Source organism: Erpetoichthys calabaricus, chromosome 2 (assembly GCF_900747795.2).
Source record: "Erpetoichthys calabaricus chromosome 2, fErpCal1.3, whole genome shotgun sequence".
Taxonomy (NCBI): domain Eukaryota; kingdom Metazoa; phylum Chordata; class Cladistia; order Polypteriformes; family Polypteridae; genus Erpetoichthys; species Erpetoichthys calabaricus.
The window spans coordinates 155,977,365-155,990,559 of NC_041395.2; positions in this window are offsets into that span (position 1 = coordinate 155,977,365).

Below are 13,195 nucleotides of genomic sequence, written 5' to 3' on the forward strand. Positions count from 1 at the left end.
AACAAGACAAAAACAGATCACCTTTTGCTTGATTGTAATTTAGCTTAGAAATAAGATAATTGCCTCTGCTGAGCAGCTATTCTAAACAAAGCAAGACAGCCCCTGAGGGTAGCTAAATGTACAAAATACAAACCCTGCTTGGCTATAGGTGACCTGGAAAAAAGAAAACAGCAGCCGCTTGGATGCATGGGTGACTGGACAGAATCAAGACAGCTCCCAGGTGAATGGGTGAACAGACAAAAAAGAAAGTACTGACATTCACAGAGACTCTAGTAGCTTAAAAAGATTAAAACAAAAGTCCTGACGTGTTTTATGGGAGCTCCTATTCAGTCAGTGGTTCTCATCCTGTGATATGCATACAACTCATTGTACATAAAGACTTACTAGGGTGTAGGTAATGGAGTACTGGCATCTTTCCGTTTTACAGCACAGCGTATTTGCTGTAAATGTTTGCATACCAGCACCACCCTTCACAACTTCAAGGGGGAAACCCCCTCTGTCCTACAATCTCATGTAAGAAAATCATCCCAATCAAAACTCCAAGGGGGCCTCATCCCTTCGCTTGACATCCATTAAGAGTACCGGCACTTTTTTGTTTCCAGTTCAGGCATTGGTTGTAGCTGCACATTATGATGCGATTCCATGACTTGATTTTTAGCACGTGGTTGTGGGTACCCTTTACTTAAAAATCCTGCATGGTTTAAGTGTTTTTTAATTCTCAGAGGGCTGCGACCGGTGGGAACATGAGTTGCTATTGTTTATATTGATAGTTGGCAGTAGTGGGTGGCAAAGGGTCACCGCTCTAAAGATTGTGCTTGGTCCCCTTCCAGCTCTAATGATCATAGTTGGTTCACCAAAGGAGATGCTCTGATGATCACTACATTTGCATCAGTTTTCCCAATTATATGGGAAAAAGTGGGTCACAACCACCAAAAAGGCTGAAAAACACTAGTTTAACGTAATTAAGTGGGGGGATCTGCTACACTTTCAAGGATAAAAAAGGCTTTCAGTGTAGTGTCTTTTATGCCACCATAGAATTAATAATAAGGGCCCTTTCACACTTGAGTGTTGTACATGTTCAGTGTTTATTTGGCGCTTTTCGAGCTTTTTAATGTTGCTCTGAAAGCATTTTTGGGCTTTTTTTGATTGTTTTCCACGTGCTTTTCAGGTTTTTTGTGAGTACTTACCAAGCATTTTTCAAAGAAGAATTTCTGAGGAAAAATATAACTGAAATCATTTCAGTTTTGTAGGTTCTGAAGTGTTGTCATGTTGTGAAGTTGTTGTGTCTCCAGACTGACTTCTATGACTTCAGTGCTTTTAATTCTGCTGTACTGAAGAAGAGTTGTCATCAAAATTGTAAGCGCACATATCAGGGTCACCCTGTTCTGCAGCAAAGGGAATTAAGAGGACAATTGTGGACTTTCTATAAAGAAGGCAGCATCTTGAAAAGTTCTAGGTTTACACAAGTGTATTCATAAGCACATAAGTAGTGATATGGCAAAAAAATTAATTGCATTATTTTGGAAAAAAAAAGGCTTCTGCTGTCGTGGCAACATCATGCAAATGCTCTGTCCTATCCTGTCCCTAGTGAGGAAGAGGTTAAGCAGGTGCATCCAGAACTAAACATGTGTGATATTCATATACATTTAATCCTGCATGTGCTGAGGGGTAAATTTAACCTTCCCAGGGTCACAGAGAGACAGTGTTTTTTTGCAGCAGCATTGGTTAAAAATCAAAAAGGAAATGTGGTGGATAGTAAACCAGTCCTTTTCAGGGCTCAATTGCATCTCTAATCAGAAAGGAGTGTGCTGCACGCAATTCAGTTGCAAATACCTACTAATAAAGTGTCACTTTAGTTTTAATTCAGCTATTTTATAAAGTTTTTATAAAACATTGTGGTCTGGCCAATGTTCACCAGTAGCTTAGATTGGGGATGTAAAAATGGGATGTATGTTGTTTACTTTACGAAGAACAAAACATATTTTCTTATTTGAAAAGTATTACTGACACATTTCCAGTATTCAGTGTTAAAACAGGTAATAATATTCCCTAAAACACATTCACTAATTCTGATCAATCCAGAAATGCATGGGCAGAACATGCAAACATTTTACTGTTCGTGCTGTAATGAAGGAATGCCAGCTCTGTGCTACCATTCTGCCTATATGTTAAAACATCTGTACTGAACTTTAACCTGATTAAAACTAAATGTATACCTTTAACTTGTCCTAAATTCTTTACACTTGATTGCAAAGTACATGTACACATTACCTCTCTATGGAGCATGTGCATACATGATGACATTTTTTTTTACTAGTTTTACTAGTTACTCATTGAGCTGCTTTACTACTAGCTGATTCAGTAAGAGGCACTGACTTCCTGTAAAAACGCAGCAATTAGGCTGCTTGTTTTCTTTTACTAGCGTTTTATGAACATTATTGTTGATTTCAATGGATTTCAATTTGCCTGAAAACACTCCAAAAATTAGCATGGAGGGGTTTTCTAAACCTCTTGCTGCTAATATGTTTAGATGTGACCAGTGCCATTGAAAATAATGAGAAATAACTTTTCAAGTGGTTTAGGAGCATTCTGGTATAGCGCTGAAAGGCTAGAACAAAGGTTAGGTGTGAATGGGCCCTAAAAATACACGCTTTGTGCATGTTACGAGAATGTAATTTTGTTAACAGTCAACTGTTGGTTAAGAGAATTTAGCAAGTGGTGATATTATTCACTTTTTAATACAGTGCCAAACACAGATGCAATAAAAGAGCATGGTTGCACTTTTCAGTCCAAATATTCATTTTCTGACTGATGTAACCAGTTCAGTGCCTATCCTGGCTGCAAGGGGCACAAGACAGGATTCAAATTTTGATGGGGTGCCAACCTCACACACATATCCAGTTATTTATCTTTTTGCAAAATAAAATGTACTTAGTTAGAGTTTCAAAATTTCCACATTAGTCAGACATTTGTTTTTGTTATCAAGCACAAGGCAAGTCTCTCTAATCATACAAAATGAATTGTGTTAATGGAAGTACATAATCTCAGAGATTAGCGATTAGAGTAGCTACTGAAATGGCATACTTAATACCTGAAAATGAATCAGCAAACACTAAATTTGTATCGTTTGTTTGGTACAGGAGTGATAACAATGTTCTCACTAGTTATGACTAATTTCTGCACTTACCATCAGTACAATTCAATTCTGTAATAAAGCACAGACATAAGCAATAGCAAAGTCTGATCATTTATGTGAGGTAAAGGATCTGAAATTATCCTCTCAAATTGGCAAGTTTGATTTTTAAGGGTAGCCTTAAAGTTGTGATAAGTCTGAAAAGGAGGAAAAGTTTTGGAATTAGTTTGATTTGTCCATTAACTGTTGATCTTCATAAGTGCAACTAACCAACTAATTTCTCTTCCACACACTGATGTTATCCCATAACAGCAAATGTCATAAATCTTACAAACTAATTTTCTGACAGACCTTATTTGGAAAATGTTCTTCTATAAACATAACTTTAAAGAGTTTGTTTAAATTAAAATATTCAGAGTTATTCTGATAATTACTAATTTATATGGCAATAATATTTCAGTTTTTTATTGTTGTTTTGAGCAGTATCTATTTTATAGTTAAAGGACAGAAACTGTAAGTGAATAAATTTAGTAACTCTGAACTGTATATTTTTGTAAAGTAAAAGTATGTAAATTTAATGCTTTCTAATTTTTATTCTATGCCAGGCCACACTAATGTTAATACATTAAAAATAATTAATAAATTAAAAACATTAGATGTACATAAGAAAAATTATAGACACACATGCGGTACTTGGTAAAACCTCCAATACAATATTTTTGGGCAGAAAAAAATATCACTTTTAGTTTTACCTAATAACAGTTTAGTAATTAACAATTAAAAAATGTTATTTAAAACATTTAAATTCCTGGACAGACCAAGACAAAAGGCTGACAACTCTGGTCTAGATTTTCGAGATCTCTACATTAATAGTTAAACCAAAGATAACCAAAGTTAAAACAAAATGAGGGTTGTTTTGAAACACAACATCCACTAAAAAAACCAAAGAGAAGGTTCTACAAACAAGCCTTATTTATTCCGTGCTTCACCAAACGCCCCCGAAAATTTTCCCAAGCAAAACCAAAAAAATTTTTTCTTTATTTTTTGCTGGAACCAACACTATCCTTTCATTACATCATTCTCAAACAATAATGAATTTGTCAACCTGTATAGATTATAATGGCACTGATGAAATCATATATTTGATAGAACGTATGTGGTTGGGGTTTAGTAATCCATACACTGGTACTGACAATGGTCATAACTCTGAACGCTAAAACACAAGCAAAGCAAAGAAGAGTAATGAAAATAAAAGTTCAATAATAAACAAAGAAAATACAAAAATGGTAGAAATAGTGCAAAAAAAACTGTCCTGAATGCCCATGTTTCTTACATTATGTAGTTTCTGGAAAGGGGTGACGATGAACTTAGTATTTTAAAACAGAATTCAAAAAAATGAATGCAGGGTGAATAAAACATATTATTATTTCAGTAAAAATAAAATCAAATCATGTAGTACTGATATTCTGTCCTGGAGTTTGATACCGTGGACTAACCCATAAAGTACCAAAATCCATTTGCACGTAGAAAATTTGATCAGAATACTATTATTCTTTATTATTCCTTTCAAAATTCTGTAAATTTGCCCTTATGTTTATTATTGTCTTACTCTGTTATATCAGCTGTAGTCCATAGATTTGCTTTTCAAAATATTGCTGATCAAACAGCTTCTCCACATTTACTGTGATTAGGAGAACTACAAATGAGGAAACATGAATATGAGGAAGCATTCCAAAGGCCTCCGAAAATATAATAGAAATAAAAGCCTATTAGAGTCTGACTCATGTGCAAAATATGTGGACTGGGGGGGCTTTTACCTAATAGCATATATCAGGGGTGGGTAGATTTTAGATAATCTGAAATTATAGAGGGTGGCACGGTGGCACACTGGGTAGCGCTGCTGCCTCGCAGTTAGGAGACCTGGGTTCGCTTCCCGGGTCCTCCCTGCGTGGATTTGCATGTTCTCCCTATGTCTGCATGGGTTTCCTCCGGGCGCTCCGGTTTCCTCCCACAGTCCAAAGACATGCAGGTTAGGTGCATTGGCGATTCTAAATTGGCCCTAGTGTGTGCTTGGTGTGTAGGTGTGTGTGTGTGTGTCCTACGGTGGGTTGGCGCCCTGCCTGGAATTGGTTCCTGCCTTGTGCCCTGTGTTGGCTGGGATTGGCTCCAGCAGACCCCCGTGACCCTGTGTTCGAATTCAGTGGGTTGGAAAATGGATGGATGGTTGGATGAAATTACAGAGCAGAATGAGTTCCTGAATGACAAAATTATAAAATGGATGAATGTTCTGATGAATTTAGAGAGATGAATATGGTGTGCAATTTTAAATTATACTGATCCACTAGCCATTTTACAGAAATGGTTAAAAAAATATTTGCTGTCTCTTGTCCTACATGTACCTTATGTGCCTTTCCTTAGTATTTGCGCATGTCTAAATGCCTCTTCACCAGTGCTCCCACTATTGTTTCTATAAAGCCTGTGTCTCAAACTCTTTCATCATTTTTGAGGCGACATTCTTGCCTCCTATCTGGTCATCTTTGAAGGCGACTCTCTCAGAATGGCTCAAAATGAGTCTCAAACTCATACTTCCTCTTTCGTCACATCACCAAAGCCAGATTGGCTAATCACACCAAAGCCAAACTGACCGTTCAGATTGTTCTGATGACTGAACACACAGACCTTAGCATTTTATTATATAGTAGATGCTTACCAGAGTTTAAGGAGAAATGTGTTTCCCACTTTTTATTTGATTGTGACTGTAACATCCATCCATCCATCCATTTTCCAACCCGCTGAATCCTCCAAAAATTATATTTCAAAGTGTAAAGTTTAGCTGCAAATATTGATGTGATTTTAAAGTCATTCCTATATCTGTAAGGTTTTAGCCCATGAGCTATTAAAATGCATGAAATCTATCTTGCAAAAAATTAAAAAAATGTTTCTGCAGCAGGTTTTATCTCTCTCAGGGCTATCCAAGTAATGTGCATAAGTCTCAATAGGTCCTGATCACATGCTTATACCATAGAAAAAATGCTGGATATTCATTGAGAGGGGAAGCTCACAATTTGCTTTTAAGTTCAATTGACAGTAATAATACTTAACCAAAATGTCGCCTGTATTGAAACCAGAAATGTCAATTAGTTTTGAACTACTTGGTTTTTGCTACACTTACAACTTACAACACATAACAGCACACACAGTGCGGCCTGTAGAGGGAAGAAATCCAAGACTCCTTTTCCATAGTAACCATTGTGGGGACAGAGTAACAGACAAATAGTTCACACCAGAATCCAATTACCTGCACATATCTGCTCAGTTAGACAGCTGGGTGTCTGGTAGTTCCGGACCTCCTTACATATTAAATCTCCGGAACAGTGGTTTCATCAGATACAAAACATCACCTACTTCAGATAATTAAGAATACTCTCTATGATCCTAATAATAAGCTAACCTATATGAACAGAAATGCACTACAAAAGTTTGGATGTCTGAAAAATATTCATTTTAACAGTACATTTGTGCCCATCACAATTTTTACAATATCATCAAATCATCATGCTACATTTACATGGAGAAGGAAAGACAATTTCTGGTAAGGCAAGCTACAATTGTTTATAAACTGGATCAAGTGGGCTGTTAAAATGTGATAAATATGGGATGTCTGCTTCAAAGGATGCAACCACAGCCCATGTTTACTGTCAAAAGAAACAGTTCTTTTTCTTTAGGCTGCTCCCATTAGGGGTTGCCACAGCGGATCATTTTTCCCATATCTTCCTGTCCTCTGTATCTTGCTCTGTTACACCCATCATCTGCATGTCCTCTGCATATAAATAATAGCAAATTAAATTCAATTCATTTTATTCTTGTAAAGCCTACTTTTACTAGGTCTAGCATTCTATATATATCTCTCTATTATAAAAAAAATCTTTGGGAGGGAGATTAGGGAGATAAGACGTGATCTTCTCAGAAGACAATTTGAAGTCCTGCGAGAGACACTTTAATTTGCTCCCAGCTCTTAAAACAACAACAAGCGACAAGCAAAACACGCAGCTTGCCAGCAGCAGAAGCCCAGCAGATGATCCAACTGCTTCTCCTTGCGTGCGTTTAGCCACCCTACCCCCCACCCCCCCTTCACAACGCAAGTGGCAGAGATGTGAAGTGGCTTTAAAATGATCAACGGGCAGCACAACAGCAGCAACAGCAGCAGAAAGACAGCAGGTGATCCGACAGCTTCTCCTTAGCATGCATTCAGCCCCACCCCCCCAATGACAATGCGAGCAGCGTTATACGCCCTGCGAGAAAGAGATTTAACCATGCCTAGGGCCGGAAATAAAGGACAAGTACAGTATATATATATATATATATATATATACGTGTATGTGCATGGGTGTACAGTATACATGCAGTACTCAGACCCCTTCACTTTCTACACACTTTGTTGTGTTGTGGAGTTAGTTTTAAATAAATACATTTGCCATTTTTGCACCATTAATCTACACTCAGTAACCCATATTGACATGTTTTCAAATTGTTGAAAATTTATTAATAATCTAAAACTGAAACCCTCTAATGTATGTAAACATTCAAAAAGTTGTGGTTGGGTGCATCCTGTATGATTCATTTATCTTTTATGGTCTCTCTAGAATTTGATTGGTGTCCTCCTGTGCAAAACTGAATTGATTGGACATCATTTAGAAAAGCACACACCAGTGTGTACATAAGGTCCCACAATTCACACTGCATGTCAGGACAAATATAATTACCTAAAGTCCAAGAAACTCTCCGTAGACCTCAGCAATGAATTTGCGGCGAGGCATAGATCAGGGCAAAGGAATAAACCATTTCTATAGCTTTGAGTATTTCCAGGAGAACAGCAACTTCATTAATTATGAAATGGAAGGAGTTTGGAGCCACCAGAACCTTACTAGAGTCTGTCCAAACTAAGGACAATCCCCGGGTTTATTCCTTATTTCATATAATATTTAGTCTTACAGATTTGCTATTTACTATCATTGACCATACAATAAAAATCTGGCTGCCACATGACTCTCTCCATACTCAAAAACATGAGTACATTATGCTGTGTGAATTTCCCAAAATATATGCCAGATAGAAGCAAAACCACTACTGCAAAATTACAAATGTTAAAAGCTCAAAGCTGGAGCTCAAAAGTTTGTGTATGCCAACTTTTGTGCAATGGCTTGTCTCTTGTTAGTATTACCCTTTAAAAACCCGAACTTTAAAATCTCCTTAATAGTCTCACATAAAACATATTGGTCCTTAAGACTAAAGACTACACTAATGAGAATTGTCTGTCTGTATCTTAACATCAGCAAAACCAAGGAACTGGGGCCTCATGTATAAATGGTGCATACACACAGAAATGTTGCGTACGAACGTTTCCACGCTCAAATTGCGATGTATAAAACCTAAACTTGGCATAAAACCATGCACATTTCCATGGTACCTCATTCCCTGGTGTACGCAATTTCTCCGCTCAGTTTTGCAGACTGGCGGCACCCAGCGTCAAAGCAGTGCTACTGTTCCTGTGTGGTCACCCTTTCTTTCTTAGATCCACATTCCTGACGCGGCTTTATAAATGCACTGAAACTAACTGCATATTGTTTATTAGTATAATGCATCTGATTGTAATTAACCTGCAGCAATATAATGGTCCAGGGAATAGCCATAGTATTCCAAATACCATAACTGCTTTAGCGCTGTAACTGTCACTGCATCTTCTTCTTCTTTCAGCTGCTCCCGTTAAGGGTTGCCACAGCAGATCATCTTTTTCCATATTACTCTCACTGCACCACTCGGACTATTTATATCACTGTATCTGAGTGGGGAATCACAGCAGCAGCTGATTGGAAAGAGAATTACTGGTATACAGCATGAAGCAGACACTGCCTCAGACACGGCAAAACACTTCAGAGACTTTCCTGTACGGACTTAGCGGTTTAGAAAAAGTTTCATCCCAAGAACTATAAACGCACTCAATCAGTCCATCAAGTGCTCCTTGTAGAACTGTTTGTACTTATAACTACAATTACCTCACTGTAAACTTGCACTACAGTTATAATATTGCACAACCTGCGCCACTTTATAAAGCGCGTATTTACATATGATGACGATATCATTTTTAAGATGAAATGCAGCAAAATATGTTGCTTATAGTATACAGATAAAACTTTAACTTCATTTAAATAATCTGTATTGTTAATAATTAAACATGTGAGGACACGGTGTTGCAGCACTAGCTAGTTCAGGGATTACTCCCGCATTGTGTTGTATTCTTGCTGGGACTGGTGCGATACTGGAAGGATAGATGGATAGAATAATTAAACATGTACTACAAAGATATTTCAATGTTCCTTAAAAGTTTTGAAGAATCGGCGTTCTAAGCTTACAAATGGCTTCACGTCTATTACATAGCTGATTGTGTGGCGATTGGGTATTTGGAGAAAGAAAAGGAAGGACAGGAATTGGAGGTTAGTACGTTTGAAAGAGACAGTACTTCTGTAATAAATTTTTTCATCGAAGGTTGCGCATGGCGCAGCAAGCCTCTTGCGTGAGACATGAACAAGCACTGCGCCACCGTGTTCCCATGTTTAATAACATGCTTTCATTCCTATCATCATGAAAAAGATATCACGTATACATCTCAGTATTTTAATTATTCAGAGAGCTGTAATATCGCGAATGTAATGGATTATGTGTCCTGTTGGAGAAAGAGAAAGCCCGTTTAAGAAGCAGGTAGTGATTCACACACATCGAGCACATAGAAGATCAAATACAGAACAAAGCATTTAACATGCTACTTTAGTTACAATGGGATTTGAGAAACTAGTAAATTAAACGATTTTAAGATGAAGTTTATGATGTTCTACTTTAATGGCAAAATAAACTATGTGATTAAAGTGGAAATTTCGAGATTAAAGTTGATACTTCGTGCCTTTTTCCCACTGTGTGCCTATTTTTTTTGTCTGTACCCTAATAAGCTTTCATATGACACTCAGACGGTGGGCTACGACTCGCCTTTTCACGGCGACTTTGATATGTGATTTCTTTTTTATTTCGGGCACTGTGCGACTTTGTGAACTTGAGCTTTCAAGTTTCTCCGACACTCTGTCACTCGATCAACTTCCTTTTGTTGATTATACCACTGTTTAAACCAACAAATAGTACGTTTCTCCTTTGCCTCCACTTGGTATTCGCTGAAATTCTTATATTTTCCCCCGTGCTTTTCCCATTGTCTTTTCACAGAAGGCTATTTATATTGATTTGTATATTCAAAGAGGCGTAATTCTGGGAGGAGTTGGGGCGGGACAGAAGGCACGTGCACATGTGTTACTTTTCACACTGATCGGGATTTATGTAGCGGAAGAATGTGGAAGTTTGCGTACGTACAGATTTCTGCATCTGGATTTTTCTGTGCGTACGCACGGCGTTATACATGAGGCCCCTGGTTATTGACCAAAGAGACTTCACAATTCAGGGAGTGGATGTAGAGGTGGTCCACTCCTACAAATTCTTGGGGGTCCACATCAATTACAGGCTGGACTGGTCTCAGAACACAGAGCAACTATCTAAGAAAGGGTAGAGCAGGCTCTTTTTCCTTAGGAGACTCCTTTGCTTTGTTGTGGGAATCTTTCACATTTTCTACAACTCTTTGATGGGCAGTGTGATTTTACATGCCGTGGTGTGCTGGGCTGGTAGCATCACTTCAGGTGATATCTATCTATCTATCTATCTATCTATCTATCTATCTATCTATCTATCTATCTATCTATCTATCTATCTATCTATCTATCTATCTATCTATCTATCTATCTATCTATCTATCTATCTATCTATGCTTGATGAACTCATTTTAAACTTCATAATTTTAAATACTTCAATCATGTCTCATCTTAATCTTCTTTTGCTTAAACTGAAAAGCCTTGTTTCTTTTAATCTTTCCTCATAATTCACCCACTGTACCCCTGGAAGGAGCCTAGTCGCTCTTCTCTGGACTTTTCTAATGCTACTATGTCCTTTTTGTAGCCTGGGGACTAAAACTGTAAACAGTACTCCAGATGAGGCCTCACCTGTGCATTATAAAGCTTGGGCATAACCTCCTTTGACTTGCAAGCAATATTCACTTTAAAATACACTACCATATTAAGTTGTATTTTGTTTATAATTCACCACTCTACTAAGTATGTGTAGGCTAGTCGAGGATTGTTTAAACTAGGGAATGGGGATTCAGGGAGTTTAGGACAGGCCAGGTTTAGATCTATACATGGAAGAACAAACAATGGTGTAGAAATAAAAATGCATAGTAATGTAAATTCTAAGTAAACATTTAAATGTAGAAGGAGTAGCACAAAATAGCTTGCCTTAATGCTAGAAGTATCAAAAATAAGGTAAGTGAGTTGAAGTTGTATGTAGCAGAGCATAATTATGATGTTATAGCAATAACGGAAACCTGGCTAAATAACAAAGATGGGAATGAGTGTAACATAGAGGGATACATATTTTTAGGAAGGATAGACTGAACAGAAAAGGAGGTGGGGTTGGGGTTTATGCCAAAGAGAATTTAAATGTAAGTCCTCTTCAGTTGGATGATGAGCCCCATCTTCGCCTGGAAAAAATTAGGGAAAGAGGTCTTATTTTAGGAGTGTGTTATAGACCACCCAATTCAGACAGTAATTTCAACAAACATCTTTTTAGTAATATCAAAAAGGCAAGTTTACAGGGAGATATTATAGTCATGGGGGACTTTAATTATCCAAATATTAACTGGGATATCTTTGCAGATGGAGGAGCACAAGAGCAGGAGTTTTTAGAAGTAATCAGTGACTGCTTTTAACACAGAATGTTAAAGCACCAACAAGGGGTGAATCATGTCTGGATTTAGTATTTTGTAATAATCAGGATAGAATTGAGGGTGTAGAGGTGATTGAACCATTAGGGTCAAGTGACCGTAATGTAATACAATTCTCAGTATTTTGTAAGAGTGCAGATGCAAAGACTACAATTGTTAAGTTGAACTTTGGTAGGGCTGATTTTGAGCAGATGCGACAATGTCTAAGTAGGATACACTGGGATAAGCTTTTAAGTGCAGAGACAGTCGAGGAGCAGTGGAACAGGTTTAAAAATTTATTACATGTAATGCAGGACAGATAAATACCTAAATTTGGAATTAATAGGAAACTAAAAAAAAACTCCATGGTGGATTAATAAAGATTTAAAAAAGAAGTTGCAAAGGAAAAAACTGCTTTATAAGCCATATAAGACTAATGACTGCAAAGTGAATTGTAGAGCACATGAGAACATGAGGGCAACCATTAAGAAGGATATCAGGGAGGCTAAAAGACAGTTGGAGAGGAATATAGCAGATAAGGCGAAAGACAACCCTAAGAAATACTTTCAGTATTTTAGTAGTAAAAGAACAGTCAAGGAGGAGGTCAAGTGCATCAGAAATAGTAAAGAGGAATTAAAGGATACAGACAGCGAAATAGCGGATGCCCTAAACTTACATTTTTCTGGGGTGTTTACAAGTGAGCAAGTGGATAACCTCCCAGAGGTAACAGGGACTACTAAGGAGGTACTGAGGGATTTGGAAATTGTAGAGGGAAAAGTGCTGCTCAGTTTAAATAGGCTAAAATCAAACAAATCACCAGGACCAGATAATATTTACCCTCGAGTTCTTAAGAAGGCTAGTGAGTACATATATAAACCCTTGAAACATATTTTTAGGAAGTCACTGCGCACTGGAGAGATTCCGAAAGCCTGGAAAATGGCAAATATCATCCCATTATATAAAAAGGGTGACAGGGCAGATCCAAGCAACTATAGGCCAGTATGCTTAACATCCATCACAGGAAAATTAATGGAAGGAATTATTAAGGATAAGATTGAGCAACACCTGGCAAAGACAGGAGTTATTCTGAACAGTCAGCATGGGTTCAGAAGAGGGAAGTCGCGTTTTACTAAAATGCTGGAATTCTATGAGGAGGCAACAAAAGGATACAATCAAAGTGGAGAATATGATATTATTTATCTTGATTTTCAGAA